General features: G+C 40.9%; 1 protein-coding gene across 2 annotated transcripts in view; it reads left to right on the top strand.

The window, feature by feature from the left end:
* The first annotated feature begins 1,588 nt into the window (after window positions 1–1,588).
* The window catches only part of COL8A1 (collagen type VIII alpha 1 chain), a 143,800-nt gene continuing 129,047 nt past the window's right edge, over window positions 1,589–16,341 (top strand). Inside the window, exon 1 of one of the 2 annotated variants that reach the window (XM_077480187.1) lies at window positions 1,589–1,688. The gene's annotated coding sequence lies outside the window, so the exon portion shown is untranslated. Of the gene's footprint in view, window positions 1,689–2,088; window positions 2,224–16,341 lie in introns of those variants that run through there. The other variant, XM_077480186.1, reaches the window with a different exon arrangement.

Below are 16,341 nucleotides of genomic sequence, written 5' to 3'. Positions count from 1 at the left end.
CTTTCACACTGGGGCGTTTTTCAGACATTTGCCAGGTGCTTTAGCGTTAAAAAAGGCACCTGCAAATCGCCTGAAAGAAGCCTCATCTGCAATCCCAATGTGAAAGCCCGAGTGCTTTCACACTGAGACCCCTTTCACACTGGGGCATTTTTCAGGTGCTTTAGCGTTAAAAAAAGTGCCTGTAAAGCGCCTGAAAGAAGCCACATCTGCAATCCCAATGTGAAAGCCGAGTGCTTTCACACTGAGGCGCTGCGCTGGCAGGGCATCAAAAAAAGTCAAGCAGCTTCTTTGCAGCGCTTTTGGAGCAGTGAATACACCGCTCCTAGAGCGGCCCTTCCCATTGAAATCAATGGGAAGCGCCTGCAAAACGCCTGAAAAGCATCTGCAAAGCGCTTTTGGCAGTAGCGCTTTGTGGGCGCTTTTAACTCTTTATTTGGCCACTAGTGGGGGTTAAAAGCGCCCCGCTAGGGCTCGAAAAACGCTGGTAAAGCACCGCTAGTTTTCGGGCGCCGGCAGTGTGAAAGGGCTCTTAAAGCACTCAGACTTTCACATTGGGATTGCAGATAGGGCTTCTTTCATGCGCTTTACAGGAGCCTTTTTTAATGCTAAAGCGCCTGAAAAACGCCCCAGTGTGAAAGGGGTCTTAGCCCTTGTACACACGGTCAGATATTCCGACGGAAAATGTCCGATCGGACCGTGTTGTCGGATAATCCGACCGTGTGTGGGCTTCATCTGACTTTTTCCGGAATATCCGACCAACAAAGTTTGACAGCTGGATATAAAAATTTTCCGACAACATGATCCAATCAGGTGTAGAGAATTCCGATTGGACAAAGTGCCACGCATGCTCAGATCAAATTCCTAGACCAAAGTTATTGGCTACTAGCCTGAACATAGTCCCGTCATTACTAAATAACGTCATCACGTTACGATCGGATTTTCCGACAACCTTGTCCGATCGGACATTTTCCGTCGGAATGTCTGACCGTGTGTACAAGGGCTAAGACCCCTTTCACACTGGGGCGTTTTTCAGGCGCTTTAGCATTAAAAAAAGCTCCTGTAAAGCGCATGAAAGAAGCCCTATCTGCAATCCCAATGTGAAAGCCTGAGTGCTTTAAGAGCCCTTTCACACTGCCGGCGCCCGAAAACTAGCGGTGCTTTACCAGCGTTTTTCGAGTGTATGCAACACCAGTTTCGGACAAAATCCGTCTGAAAAAATCAGACGGATTTTGTTGTCGGAATGTCCGACCGTGTGTACAGGGGCTTAGATGTGCCACTTTTAATCATCCACTATGTGAGTTGCTAAATGTTGTACCTCCATTAATTGTAAGTTGTAACCATATTGCTACACTTAGAGGCGCCTCTCTTCTACTCAGTTGTGACATGACGCTACTTGTATATCAAGACATTGCTTCTATATCAAGTCAAAATGTATTTAAAAATGTTGCTTATCTTGCAAAACACTCTCAAACCAAGTTACTCTCAAACCAAGGTTTTACTGTAGTCTAGAATGACAAGACTCTTCCCTGCTCCTCCCTCCTCTTCCCTCCTCCCTTCTCCAAGCTAACACAATGACTCCAGACTGCACTGTCCACTGTTAACTCTTTCCTGTGAGCACTGGAAGTGGAGAGGAGCACTGATAGAGCAGGAGCCAGCAGCAGATGAAGATGTAAACTACAAGTGCTGGGGTAAGAATTTTAACAAATAGGTTAATTGGGGAAGTTTATTTTATTGTGCTTAATGTGTTAAGGTGAAAAGGAGGGTTTATTACTACTTTACTACCCCATGGACTTATTAACCTAAATATGTGGCATTAAATGAAACGTCTGCTCTGGGATCTGTACATAGTGTACAGTCTCATGTTTTAAACATCTGAAAATGAAAATGTTCCATGGAGTTTGGATGAATTTTGCATACGTCTTGTTCCATTTGCATTTTTCTTTTAAAATGTAAGCCTGCTCTAAGGCACAATTGACTTTCCTTTCCCCTCCTGACTAGCTCCCTGGAAAACACACTTTGCAGAAGTGCTGGGGGACTGAGTGCCTGCTGCCTGTCTGTCTGTCTGTCTGCTGCCCTGACAGCCCACCTACTCCAAGGGACAGCCCCTCCCACCTGCAGATAAAAGCCAACAGAATGTTAACAGCAGCTGATCAGAGCACTTTCTCAGTCCCTCACTGTCACATGTCGGCATCATACCTTTCCCTTGGATCTTGTATAACCAAGGTAAGAAGTTAGCATGCTTTATTTCTTAGATTTTCTACCAGGCTGCAAAATATTGGCCACCTGTTCATACAGACCAGACAGGTCAGCTGGTGCTGCTGCAGTGCCTATTCCAACTGCTTTAAAAGAAGGTTTTGTTTTATCCTTGATAGAGTTAAATCAACCCCCTATGTCTATTTCATTTATTTCTCATTTCTGATTGATAGAGGTGAAGGCAGATCATGGTAAGAGTTTGATCTACAAATGTGTGTTTTAGCATGGCATGGGTAGAGAGAGGGGGCAGATGCATTGTTTTTGGATTGTAAATGACACCTAGGTGCTAAGAAGGTGCAGGGAGGGGATGTCACATTCCGCACTTTGCATTCCTACACACACTTCAGCAGGTGTACTGAGACTTCCCTGGGCACTGCCTATGTCTACAGGCTGTGGGCATTGGGTTCACTTGCACTCAATACAAAGCGAAGGCAGGTGATCACACATTTCTTATGTTTTGATCTTCTTGTGTAATGAACCATCACATTTTGACACCCAAAAATCAAAACAAAAACATTTTTATTTCTGTTTAATCTTTTTTTTTTTTTTTTATTGTTGTTATTGTATACTTAGATACAAAAACCATAATGTATACATTAAAATGCGAACATCCAAAAGTTGCACATTACAGGTTATGACAGATAGGCAACATATATAAAAGAACATACATTATTATTATTTTTTTTATATTCAATAATTTTTTACTGTTATTGTAGAAGTGATCACAAAGTATACTTAGATACAAAAACCATAATGTATACATTAAAATGTGAACATCTGAAAGTTGCCCATTCCAGGTCATGACAGATAGGCAACATATATAAAAGAACATTTTTTTTTTAAATTCAAATCGTTAATTACTGTTATTGTAGAAGTAATCACAAAGTATACTTAGATACAAAAACCCTAATGTATACATTAAAATGTGAACATCCAGAAGTTGTCTGTTCCAGGTCATGACAGATAAGCAACACACATAACAAAAAAAATAAAAAAATTTTTTTAAGACTAAACGTATACTTATGCTGCGTACACACGAGCGGAATGTCCGACAGAAAAAGTCAGACGGAAGCTTTTCATCATATATTCCGATCGTATGTATGCCTCATCTGACTTTTTTTTTACAAAAATTCTGAGGGACCTAGAAATAAAACATGTTTTAAATATTTCCGACGGAACCTATGCCTATCGGGAAAACCGCGCGTCTGTATGCTGTTCCGACAGATCAAAAACGACGCATGCTCTGAAGCAAGTAGGAGACGGAAGCTATAGACTACTGGCTATTGAACTTCCTTTTTCTAGTCCCGTTGTACGTCTTGTACTTCACCGCGTTCTTAACGATCGGACTTTGGTGTGATCGTGTGTACGCAGGACAGTTTCAGCGGAACTCCGTCGGAAAAACCTTTTGGAGTTTATTCCGATGGGAAAAAACGGTTGTGTATGCGCGGCATAAGTCATTGTGAAAACTCTTTTGTACATCTCTCCAACCCTAAATTTTTAACCAGTTGAGGATGAGTTAAATTAAAGCAAATTGAAATCCATGAGCAAAAATGTATATTATTGCAGCTTACTGTTCCTTAGATGTGGTAGCTGCATTTGTTTTATTTTTTTCAAACTTTCTTCACTTTATTATAACCTGGTAATCCTGCCATCAACTCACTTCCTTTCCTAGGGTGACAACTATACAGAGCAGCACCCTAGGACAAAAAGTGTGTTAGGGCTACATTACACTTATCGACTCCATAACAGGGGGGTGTTTTGTAGTCTGTGGACATAGCAGGAAACAATGCTAACTGATAACAGTCCAGAGACAAAGCGTACAACAAGTTATCAGCCCACAAGATTTCTGCTACATTTTTTGCACTTGTTGAACAGATATAATAAAACAATGGTATATGTAACCAACCAAAAGGGAGAAAATAGGAGAAACCTATTGTTAGAGTTTACATACACTTTAAATACCTGTTAACAATTCTATATGTAAAATCACTGAGTTCCCAGCACTGCCCACCTACCTGAGCCTTTCTGACTCGGTTGGAATTCTTTATTTGGAGAATGCATAAAAAGGACTAAGATCTCTCATCCCTAATTTTTTGCCTACTGCCATGGTTTTGGGGAATATGCAGTAGCAGCACTAAGGAGACACTTTCTGATGCCACAAGAGGAGTGAGATTCCTGATGGGGATGGGAACACAATCTTGGAAAGAGATATAAAAGGCCACTGCATGATTCTTTCAGCTGAGATCCACTCATAACTGTAATACTTATTGTGTATGGAGTTGCCCCATAAAAATTAAAGTGTATCCAAAACTCTAGCATTACATTTCTTTTATTTGTTCCCTATTGGTCTGTTAAATATCCCATTGGAATGATTTTACTGTATCTGTTTGACAACTGCAAAAAAAATAGCTGTTCATCTAGGCAGAAAATTTGTGAACTAATAACTCATACTACGTTTAGACGTGCAGCTAAATTGTCACACCTTTGATCTGTGTTCAGAATGCTTTTTAGAGGTGTTTGATGGGTAGGGAGGAGATGATATGACACCTCCTCACCACCTGTTTTGCCATAGTGCTGTACCAATGTGCTGCCTCCATGTTCATAGCGGCGCATACCCCATTTGCTTTAATGGGTCATGTTCAGTTGCACTATGCCAGCCGAAGACAGCAGAGGAGTGGTCATTTTTGCTGTAGGCAACAAGCAAAGGATCAAAACCGTGGCAGTTAGGTGGCATTAAAAATGCAGTGTAAGTGTGTGTTTTTAACAACCCCCCCCCCCCCCCCCCCCCAACTGCAAGTCTATATGAACCCAATGCTATCTGGACTGTTATGTAAAAGTATTCCCTGCTATCTCTATGGACTACAAAACACCTCCCGCTGGTATGGAGAACAGAAGAATGGTTTACATAGCCCTAACACATTTTTATGTCATCCTAACACACTCCCTGTCCTAAGGTGTCAATGCTGCTCAGTACAGCGGTCGCCCTAGGAAAGGAAATGTGTCAATAGCAGGATTGCCAGGGTAAAATAAAAGGGAAAAAATAAAAATAATGTAGCCACTATATCTAAGGACAGGTAAGCTAGAATACTATCAATTTCTGTTCTTGGGTTTAGATGCTGGAAAAGAGAACCTGTTATGTGCAATGTAAAATTATCAACAAGGGTTGCTGCTTCCAGATTAACTTTGAGTAACAGTTTTATTGAAATTTAGCTTTTTTAAGTAACATAATTCAAATGACTTGCGGTAACCAATAGCAGCCAGTAGGATATAGGTTTTCTGCCGTTCATTCTAGTATAGCTTAGGTAGAACGATTTTCTGGTCGCACTTGATCCTGCACATCTGTATGACTGCAGGTCTTCTGCAGGTGTTGTACAAGAGTGCATTGTAATAATGTTCTTTCTTCATTAATGTACTCAAAGCAATGGTGTGCAGTAATCCCTGGCAACCATTCAAAATTAGCTTTTAGCAGCTTAGGGTTAGCAAATTTAATGAAAAGCAAACAGTGATTGCAATGGGTTTGTGCACACAACTGCTTGTTGCACAGTTAGTACAAAAGTGCAAAACCGTGAACTACCCGTTTAATGACATAGCTAGATTCCAGGCATACAACACTGCTGTACGTAATGTAAACACTGTCTAAGAAGAATTGAACATTCTTCATTTTTTTTTTCTCAGACAAAAAACTGCAATTAAAATACCATGTAAAATAAATAAAGGAACTATTATATCCTCAGCGGCACATTTGGAGAGATCTCCATTTTCAAATACTGCTTGTCTTTACATCAATGTGTTATTCATTTTCTGGATATGTGCTATATTCATAAATGTTGTTTGCTAACAGAACAAAGATTTTGCCATTAAAATCTGTTTAGCGTATTTCCTATGATTCTCTGATTGAATGGATGAGGGCAATTTTATTTGGCAGAAGTTTCTATTTCCTTGAAGGCATTGAAAGGAGTTCTATGTAAGGCTGGATTCACATCTATGCATTTTTTTTTGTCCTTTTTGCATTTTGCAGATTTGCACTACAGAACGTGTTCCATAGAAAAACATGTTCACTAACCACTTAAGCCCCGGACCATGTTGCTGGCCAAAGACCAAAGCACTGCGTTGCTTTAACTGACTATTGCGCGGTCGTGCGACGTGGCTCCCAAACAAAATTGACATCTTTTTTTCCCCCACAAATAGAGCTTTCTTTTGGTGGTATTTGATCACCTCTGCAGTTTTTATTTTTTGCGCTATGAACAAAAAAAGAGCGACAATTTTGAAAAAAACGCATTATTTTTTGCTATAATAAATATCCCCCAAAAATATATAAAAAAATATTTTTTTTCCCTCAGTTTAGGCCGATACATATTCTATATATTTTTGTTAAAAAAAAATTGCAATAAGCGTTTATTGATTGGTTTGCGTAAAAGTTATAGCGTCTACAAAATAGGGGATAGTTTTATGGCATTTTTATTAATATTTTTCTTTTTACTAGTAATGGCAGCGATCAGTGATTTATTTTTTTATTTTTTTATCGTGACTACGACATTATGGCAAACACATCGGGCAATTTTGACACATTTTTGGGACCATTCACATTTATATAGTGATCAGTGCGATTAAAATTGCATTGATTACTGTGTAAATATGGCAGTGAAGGGGTTAACACTAGGTGGCACTGTAGGGGTTAAGTGTGTTCTAACTGTTGGGGGGATGGGCTAGCTGTGACAAATCACTGATCATAGCTCCTGATCACAGGGAGCTATGATCAGTGACACTGTCACTAGGCAGAACGGGGAGCTGCTTGTTTACATTAGCATCTCCCCATTCTTCCTTTCCGTGAGAGGATCGTGGGTATCCCCGCGGACATCGAGTCTGCGGGACCCACCATCCTACTCATGGAGCTGCCAGTGCGCGCGTGCCACCGGCGGTGCAGACGCGATGGCACGGCGCCAAATTCAAAGGGACGTACAGGTGTGCCTATTTGCCCAGCCGTGCCATTCTGCCGACGTACATCGGCGTGCGCCGTCCGGGAAGCAGTTAAATGGACTGTAGTGCAAATCTGTAAAATGCGCTAAAAATATAAAGGTGGTGTGAATCCAGCCTAACAATTATCTTACAGTCTTTTTTAGATAAAAGACGAACACAATGAAATTCTTTGTAAAACTTAAGCTGGCCATAAACTAGAAGAACATTAATATGAAATAGTGCGCAAAGATTCTCAAAACATTCAGTGACTTGACAAATGTCATTTAAAAAGTCCTTCAAAATTTTGTTTGCCTTTAACATTTGATTTTGGAACAAATGGACTTTCCCAAAGAAAATTACATTTACTATTAGCCCTTGTACACACGGTCGGAGAATCCGTCGGAATGTGTCCTATCGGAACTTGTTGTCGGATAATCCGACTGCGTGTGGTATGCATCGGACTGATTCCGTCAGAATATCCGTCGGACCCAATTTTCCAACTTGTTGGAAATATTTCCAGACAAACTGGTCCGATCGGACATACTCCGATCATGTGTAGAGAATTTTGATCGGACCAAAGTGCCACGCATGCTCAGATCAAATTCCTACATCAAAGCTATTGGCTACTAGCCTGAATGTAGTCCCATCGTAACGAAATTACGTCATCACGTTCTGAAAGATCCGATGGACAAAATCTGACGGACAAAATCGGATTGGATTTGGTTGTCGAAATCTCCGACCGTGTGTACAGGGGCTTAGAAATTCATTAGTTTGTGAAAGTTTTCCATCCGGTCTTTGTACTTTCTTGTTACTACGGTCGAAAATTAACGTTGATTTAACCCCACTAATGTTTAGAGAATCAAACGGACGTTCTTAAAATTAGAAATTTTTAACAAAATGCTACTAGTGTATGGCCAGCTTGTTTATGGCCAGACAGTCCTTCTGTGGAATGGCAGTAGGTGCAATTACTCAGCAACTGTCCAGGCCTCCAGTGGAGCCAGTTCTGTCCCACAAGCTTATTGTTTGCATGAACTCACTTCTTCTGCTGGAATCTTCATAATGAAAAAAAAACACTGCTAAACTCACCTAAACTAGTTTGAAAAACTTCAGCTTAGGTGAGTTTATAATGCTGTTTTTCTCCTGTCAGGAGAAACAGCATTTACAAGAAACCTGTGTGCATGTGGCCTAAGGATCCGTTCACACCTCCGACTTTTAGGCGTTTCATTTGAGAGTTTTCGAGCATTTTTAGAAGTTTATTACAAGCCTTTTAGAAGTGTATTATAAGCGTTTTACAAGAAAAACAAATTGGAAGGTGCGCACAACTAGTGCATTATCATTGATAATTTAATTAATAAAAAAAAAATCCTAAAAAGTGGGTACTCACAAAATACAACTCTCAGTGAGACATAAAAAACACACACAATGTATGGACATGTGCAGGACCATATCACGGGGTATAGCTGACATGTTTCGGAGGCACACCCCCTTCTTCAGAGCTAGGCTAATCAGGACCACCATAGGCAAGTGCTTTTTTTAGGGAATGTGAGTTCCCACTTTTTATTAAAAAAAATTGTATTCATTAAATTAAATCATTGATAATGTACTAGGTTTGTTTTTTTTGTAGTTTCCATCGGATTATCCCATCTGAGGAAGGCAGCATCCACCCAGTCTTGGGGTACCATTTTCCCTGTTGCCCTCTACTTCAGAAGACCCCTTACTGCTGGAAGTGATGTGTTTTTTTTCTAAGCTCTTTACAGCTTCAGGCATTTTTGTTTAGCCAATAGAAAGCACTAGGGAGAGGAGAGAGGAGAAAATGAAAGGCATAGAGCTTCTGTTTGAGCAGAAAACACATGACAAACCGCTTGTAAAACACTCAAGTGACACGTTTTCAGGCATTTATAAGGGAACAAAAATGCTTGTAATCTACAAAAAAGAAGCTCATGTACTTTTTTGAGCGACAGCCATTTTGCTTCAGGCGACAGAACGCTCAGATGTGAATGGGGCCATTGAAATTAATAGGATTTGGCTTGTTGAGCATTTTAGAGCTACAAGCTTCAAGTTGAAAATCTCTCAGGGTCCTAAAAGTTCATCACCAAGCCTTCTTGTGTAGTTGAATTTGGCACAGTTAGTAAATTTGTCTGTCTGTCTGTCCTGTCATTGGCTTTTTTCACCTGTAATATATTGACTGGTAAATGAAAATCAACAAGTGGCCATGTGGAGGTACTATAAAGACTCATCTATTAAAAGATTTTCACTTCCCCCTAAAATAGCATTTGAGTTGAGTTGAGAGGTATCTTGATATAGCGCGGTCTTACCCCGAAGGGTCCCGACGTGCTTGACTAGGGCCAATTTAGACGGGAGCCAATTAACTTACCAGCATGTCTTTAGAATGTGGGAGGAAACCGGAGTACCCGTAGGAAACCCACGCAGGCACAGGGAGAACATGCAAACTCCAGGCATTTCATCATTTTCTTCATTCTACCCAAGGTGTATCAGTGGTAAAAAAAAAAGCAGCACTATTATCAGGGGAAAGAACTAAAAACAAGGGTAAAATATGAACCCTGCAAAAGACTTCCAGAATGCTTTGCCAGGTCAATACTTATATAACATTCTTATTTTGCAATGATTGTTCCCAGAAGTGGTATACGTCTTGTGCTAAGCATTCATAATCCTAGGCATTTTATTTATTTGATTGTACACTTGCCATCCTATTATTTTATTCTGCGGCAGAATAAACTCCTTCACAAATGAAGCTTGCCATGAAACCTAATATCTGTAATCATTTGAAGAATCACTTCCCATAGTTGGGCCATACAGACACAATGGGCATTTGCTATTGCTTGAAATCTTGTTGGTTGAAGAGATTTTTTTGTTTAGTTTTCGATAGAGTAAGGAAGAGTTAGAAGCTCTGTCAAGATTCATCTTCTGTATTTGTCCTGTAGACCAGTGGTTTGAAACTGTGGTCCTGGGGCCGGATGTGGCTCTTTGCTTGCCTTTATCCGACCCTTGGGGCACTATTCCTCCCACTTATATAAACAATGGAGCACTATTCCTCCCACTGACACTAATGATGTGGCACTATTCCTCCCAGCAACACCAATGAAGGGGCACTATTCCCCTCACTGACACCAATGAAGGGGCACTATTCCCCTCACTGACACCAATGAAGGGGCACTCTTCCCCTCACTGACACCAATGAAGGGGCACTCTTCCCCTCACTGACACCAATGAAGGGGCACTCTTCCCCTCACTGACACCAATGAAGGGGCACTCTTCCCCTCACTGACACCAATGAAGGGGCACTCTTCCCCTCACTGATACCAGTAATGGGGCATTGTTACTAACACCAGGACATTTTCTCCTCCTATTGACCACAGTCCGGCCCCTCTAAAATCCGAGGGATGATAAACTAGCCCTTTATTTAGAAAGATTGGAGACCCCTGCTGTAGACCTTTGACACCAAGGAATGACGTGAGGGAAAAATTATCCAATGGGGGCAAATGTTATGTGACTGCTGTTTAAAATGAAAAGTCCCCTTGGTGTATGAATGGAACATCCACTTTGGTGAGATTTCATCTAATTTCCTGTTGCATCTCCTGGAAAGGAAATGAAAGGAAAATAAAAAAATTATTTAATAAAGGTTTTAACTCTTCCCAACCTTTTTCCTTTGCTTGAATAATGACCTCCTCCTTGTCTTTCTCTGATTTTTGATAAAGCACTAATACTATCTTTGTCCAAGGCAGCAATATACATTTGTCCTTTTGAAACTGCGATGCAAAATGATAGGTGAAATCTGATGTTCTTTTATTGGTAATATGGATTCTATCTTTATAAGCAACTGTATACTGAACATAGAAATGGTTTTAGATTGATCGTCTTTGTAGCTGGGGCTAAACAAAAACATATATCTACTTCACTGTTCCTTGTTCTAGAAAAAGTTAGTGATTATTCTGTGCATAAATAGCAATCACACTAAAAGCCATCCCATCCAATCCACAAATTATTATTACGCAGATTTACTGTAACTCTTATTGCGCAGCCTTACCCAATTGCACCTCTGGCATGCAGTGTGTTATAGTTTTTACTGGCTCTGTCTCAAATAAAGCAATCTCTGAAAAAACAAAAACAAAAAAAAAACAATGTTTCCATTTTGATGTTATCAGGCTGCCTTTTCATTTTTTTTGTATAAACGCTTGTGATTTTTCTAAACTGATTTTTTTTCTGGCAGTATATTTGGTCAAACTTCTGGCTTTTATTAGAATTTACATTTCTATAGAGCTTTCTTTTTATAATAACCAGCCGCTGACATTAAAATAAGACCGTAGCAATATTTTGCTTTAGGGCACCACAACACTGAAAATCACCCACAAAAGAATAATACAAAGGAAATTTGCTACAATATCTACTGGAAGCTCTTGCATTGCATGGATGTTAAATGAGATTTCAGCTACTGTAACATATCCCTCATTCACCCACGCATCTGTTATTAATGTTCTGTTAACTTTAAATATTGCCACTCCAATGGGAAACAGACATGTCTGATTGTCCTTTCTTGTGCTTGGTAAAAAACAATATGAGCTAGTTGTATGGTAGCAAAAGTTTTCTTTTTTGGTAGTAATTTCATCCAAAACTGTTATGTCAGTAGATGCCTATGGATTGAATGATCCATTGCTGTCTTTTATCTGTGTGACCAGAGGTTAGTTCATGACGCCTGAGCTGCCAGATTTCCTACCACATGCTGTTATTTCTCTTGCCATTTTGTTGCTTAATATCCAGAAACTGTTATGTAGGTACACCCATCTGTTGGTATTCCATCACTCTACCGGCATCTACCCATATTTACATGGAAACCTTTCAGCTACAAGTAAATGGAAATCCAACTTTGTGGCAGGTGGCTTCTTGTTGATCCACCCATTGATCCTAACTGTCCCTGCAGTAAATTAATTCACTTTGGTTTGACTAGGATGAGTACAAAAAGAATGGGGGTCATGGTGCTATGCTCCAATGAAGCCAATCAGGTATATGATTGGCAAAAGATCAGAAATGATAGTTTTCAGAGCTTCTGGTGAAGAAGACTTTTTTTCCTACTCAAAGCCCCTAACACTTGTATTCCTTACTTCCGCCATCTCTGTAACCCTAACTTCCCTATTACTCCCATAACCTCCCTGCAAACCTAACACTAATCCTGCCTTACATAAATGTAATCATGTTGTATGCTGAAATACACCAGCGCCAATGTCCCTTTCCTGGAATCAATCAATGGAGGCTGAGGGTCAATGTATTTTACCTCCTGTCCTAGAGGTAAATTTGCTAGATATGTACAGTATTTACCTAACTTGCCTAGTAGCAGAGTCCTGTGTAATAAACTAAACAGACTAAATGATCTTTCGAGTATCTTTGACTAAGACACAATTTTTTGTCAACTAGGAACCCTGTTACCTGTATACTGCAAATATATTATTGGAGGTCTAACCTTCTAAACTCATGGAATCCCGTCAGAATTGGCAAATACATTTTCAAGTATCCTTAAGTGAGACACCAAATTTTTGTGTAGACTGGGAACCCCTATAGTAGTGTACTGCAAGATTCCCATTTTGAGGCTTAACCATTCTATCTCATAGATTGGTGAACAATCAGTGATCCCTGTTCTCCAACCTCCACTCCCCCACCCCCCCCCACCCCCCTTTTTTTTGCTTGGTCTGCATTACTGTAAATTTTCCTTAAAATCATTACTATCCTGATATCCTCCATATTATTTTAGTTTGTTTAGCACTATGTATATTGAACACTTATTATGCAACAGCATGTCTGTTACTCTGTCTTTTTTTTAGGCTTCATGTACACACCGCCTACTTTGTCCGCCGGCTGCAGGAAACCGCCAAACGCGGCAAAAGCTGCTAGTTTTCTGCAGTTTTGCGGTGGTTCACGTTATCCTGCAGGCTTCAGTCAAAACGTTCCTTCCTGAATACGATTCTTCTGCCTCTGAGAGGGAGGTTGAGGGAGGTTGAAGTTCCCTTAACTGCTGCAGCTCCTAAACTCTTGTAAAAACCTATGTGTACATTGACATAGGCTTTTATGGAGTTGAGTTTAGGAGCTTTGGTGAAAAAAAAAACCAAAAGCTCCTAAACTCAAGTTTAGAAGCTGTAGAGTACATGAAGCCTTATTGTTTGTAGATAGGCTAGCAAGATAACATGCTGGTGCTATGAGTTGTGCAGTTTTTTTCTAGTATCAAATTTCTGAATGTCATATTTGCAAATTGTAGACTAACAAAAGTGTTTATGAACAATTATCTTTTGTATAATATTCTTATTGAAATAATTATAAAAATGTTTCTAGCAAAACTAGAAAATGAGTGTAATTACACAAAAGGGGTGATATTTATAAGTAAGAATGAAGAAAAGGACAATGGTAACCAAATCAAAGTCTTTAATATTTTGGGAATATGAAAAAGTAATCAGAATGGTCACTATGGACAACAACCTATTTTTTTTTATATTCTTCTGAATGGAAGTCTGCATTGTATACTTAGACAGCTGAAGGGAAATTCAAGGACTCTTGACAATATAGTGGGATCACAGCTCATGCGGCTTTATGTTTTCTCAAGAAACAGGTTATAATTTCATAGTTTGCCTACAGTGTCACCTGCTGATGAAATCTGGTATTGGGGTTTCAGCATGTGGATCTTTCCTCAATTGCAGCTATTTGTATGGCTGTCCTTTAACATGGCTTTTTAAGAGCTGCATCTGGACTCCACTGGGCTGGATTGTGCTGGGAAGATAGCCTGGGAATGACCTTTGGGCGCTGAGTGCTATATAGGACATCTTCTGGTAAAAGTTTAGCTGTGAAGCAAATTCCAGGTGCAGAGCCCTGGCATTTCCTCAGTACTTGCCCTGTTTATGAACACTCGCTACATGAGTAGGCTGGTCTGATACTCACATCACCCATGGGGGGATGTCCTGTGCATGCTCCACTCTCTTTCTTGAGCATCGAGGAAGTATCTCCCTGCTGCTTCTCCAGCTTGCAAGACCCAGGTGAACTCTAAGTGGAACAGTAATATTTGATCTGTTTCTGCTACTGATCTGCACTGACTTTTGTCACCTCCATTTGACTGACCCTCATTTTCTGCCAGCTGTCTAGGTTTCGTGAGGAATTGTCTCATACCCTGAGTCTTACATTTATTGGTTGTGGTTGGCTCCCCGGCCCTTTCAACAACAGTTTTTATTACTTTATGGCCCAAATCAAGAGACCACAAGCATGCTCCCGCACTCTACCCTGCATATTCTCTATATGATTTGCTTGCAGCCTAAGCAGCTTCAGCTCCATTGGATACAGATTCTGATTCTGAATTGCTCCAGCCTTTGACTGATGAGCTTACCCCAGAGGAGTCACAGTCTACTGCTATCACTGCCAAATTAAAAGGGAATCTTTTGGCTCTTAGCAATGCGATGCACACCACCCTGTAACTTCTACCAGTACTGTTTCAAATGTTGGGTCCTTTAAAGCTGCTAAGACTTTGCATCCATTGTACCAGCCTTTCCAACTATTTCTGTACCGAAACTTGAGACACCCTGACAAACTGTTTGCTCTCCCCAAACAATGATTAGCCTTGTGCCCCTTTGAGGAGAATTTTGTACAAAAATGGTCTATTCTCACTGTGGATCGGGCAGTATTTTGCCTTAACAAGGCGACTGCCATACTGGTAAAGGATGCATCTGTCTTTATGGATTCAGTCGATAAGTGGTTGGTAGCCCTCTCTAGAATTCTATTTTCACTGGTGGGTCTGGCCATTTATCCAATCCAGGCAGTGACTTTACTTTGACAAACTATGGCTATACTATTATGAAGGATGCCACTGGTAGCAAGAGCATCCATTTTCATCACTAGAAGAAGCATAAGGAACATCTTTCATTTCTCTACTTCCATTCCCTCCACATCAAGACCCCACACACCTGGCTCCCAGTCCTGCCACAAGGTCTGTGGCTCAAAGTTTGCATAAAGGTGCACCCCCCTTTTCAGAGTGGGAGATGTTAGTAAACGTTTGCAGACATTTGGATAGCTTTCATCTCCAAGGCTTGGATACAGAAAGTGTTATCCCAGGGATACAAGCTGGGGTTTCACTTCATGCCCCCTCTTTTGGACAATGTAGCCTTGGCTGTCCAGAAATGATAATGAGTCAGATGGATCCTGAACCTTCAGAAATCAGCACTGGAACTGACTCATTGTTTGGAGTATATAAGTATAGTTCTGGACACAGCTCAGCTCAAAGTTTTTTCTTCAACAGGAGAAACTTCAGACTGATTTGTTTGGCACCAAGGGCCAGGTTGTCTCTGACATGATGGTTCAGGAAGCCAGCTCCTTTTCCCATATTTTGGAAGATGTTAATGCCGGGGAGGAGCTGTAGTCACTGTGTTGCTACAGTGGTCTTGGTCATTTGTTTCCCCAAAAAATCACAAAACTTCTGGCCATATGGCTCTCACCGAAGTATTGAACCATTCTGTTGGTAGGTCATCCAATCAGGATTCATTTAGGCAACACCATGGCAGATGCATACATCAAACATCGGGGAGAAACCAGAAACTTTGTTGCAGCAAGCAAGGCAGATCAGATCCTGACTTCATGTTCTCACCTTGTCCACCACATACATCCCAGACATGTGCAAGTGTACCTGGAAGAAATTACCGTATATACTCGAGTATAGGCCGACCCGAATATAAGCCGAGGTCCCCAATTTACCCCCAAAAAACTGGAAAAAATTATTGACTCGTGTATAAGCCGAGGGTGAGACATGCCTGTCCATCCCTGTGTGTCGTCCATCCCTGTGTGTCGTCCATCCCTGTGTGTGTCCATGCATCCGTGTGTGTGTGTGTCCATGCATCCGTGTGTGTGTGTGTGTGTCCATGCATCCGTGTGTGTGTGTGTCCATCCATCCCTGTGTGTGTGCATGCATCCGTGTGTGTGTGTGTGTGTGTGTCCATGCATCCGTGTGTGTCCATCCATCCCTGTGTGTGCATGCATCCGTGTGTGTGTGTGTGTGTGTGTGTGTGTGTGTGTGTGTGTGTGTGTGTGTCCGTGCAGCCTACCTGTGTCCAGCCTGCCTGTGTCCGTCCAGCCTGTGTCCGTCCCGGCCTGCGT

Source organism: Lithobates pipiens, unplaced genomic scaffold (assembly GCF_037356315.1).
Source record: "Lithobates pipiens isolate NorthernLeopardFrog02 unplaced genomic scaffold, aLitPip1_a1.2 Scaffold_16, whole genome shotgun sequence".
Taxonomy (NCBI): domain Eukaryota; kingdom Metazoa; phylum Chordata; class Amphibia; order Anura; family Ranidae; genus Lithobates; species Lithobates pipiens.
The sequence above is the reverse complement of the archived record's forward strand: the minus strand, read 5'-3'. Positions and strand labels throughout refer to the sequence as shown.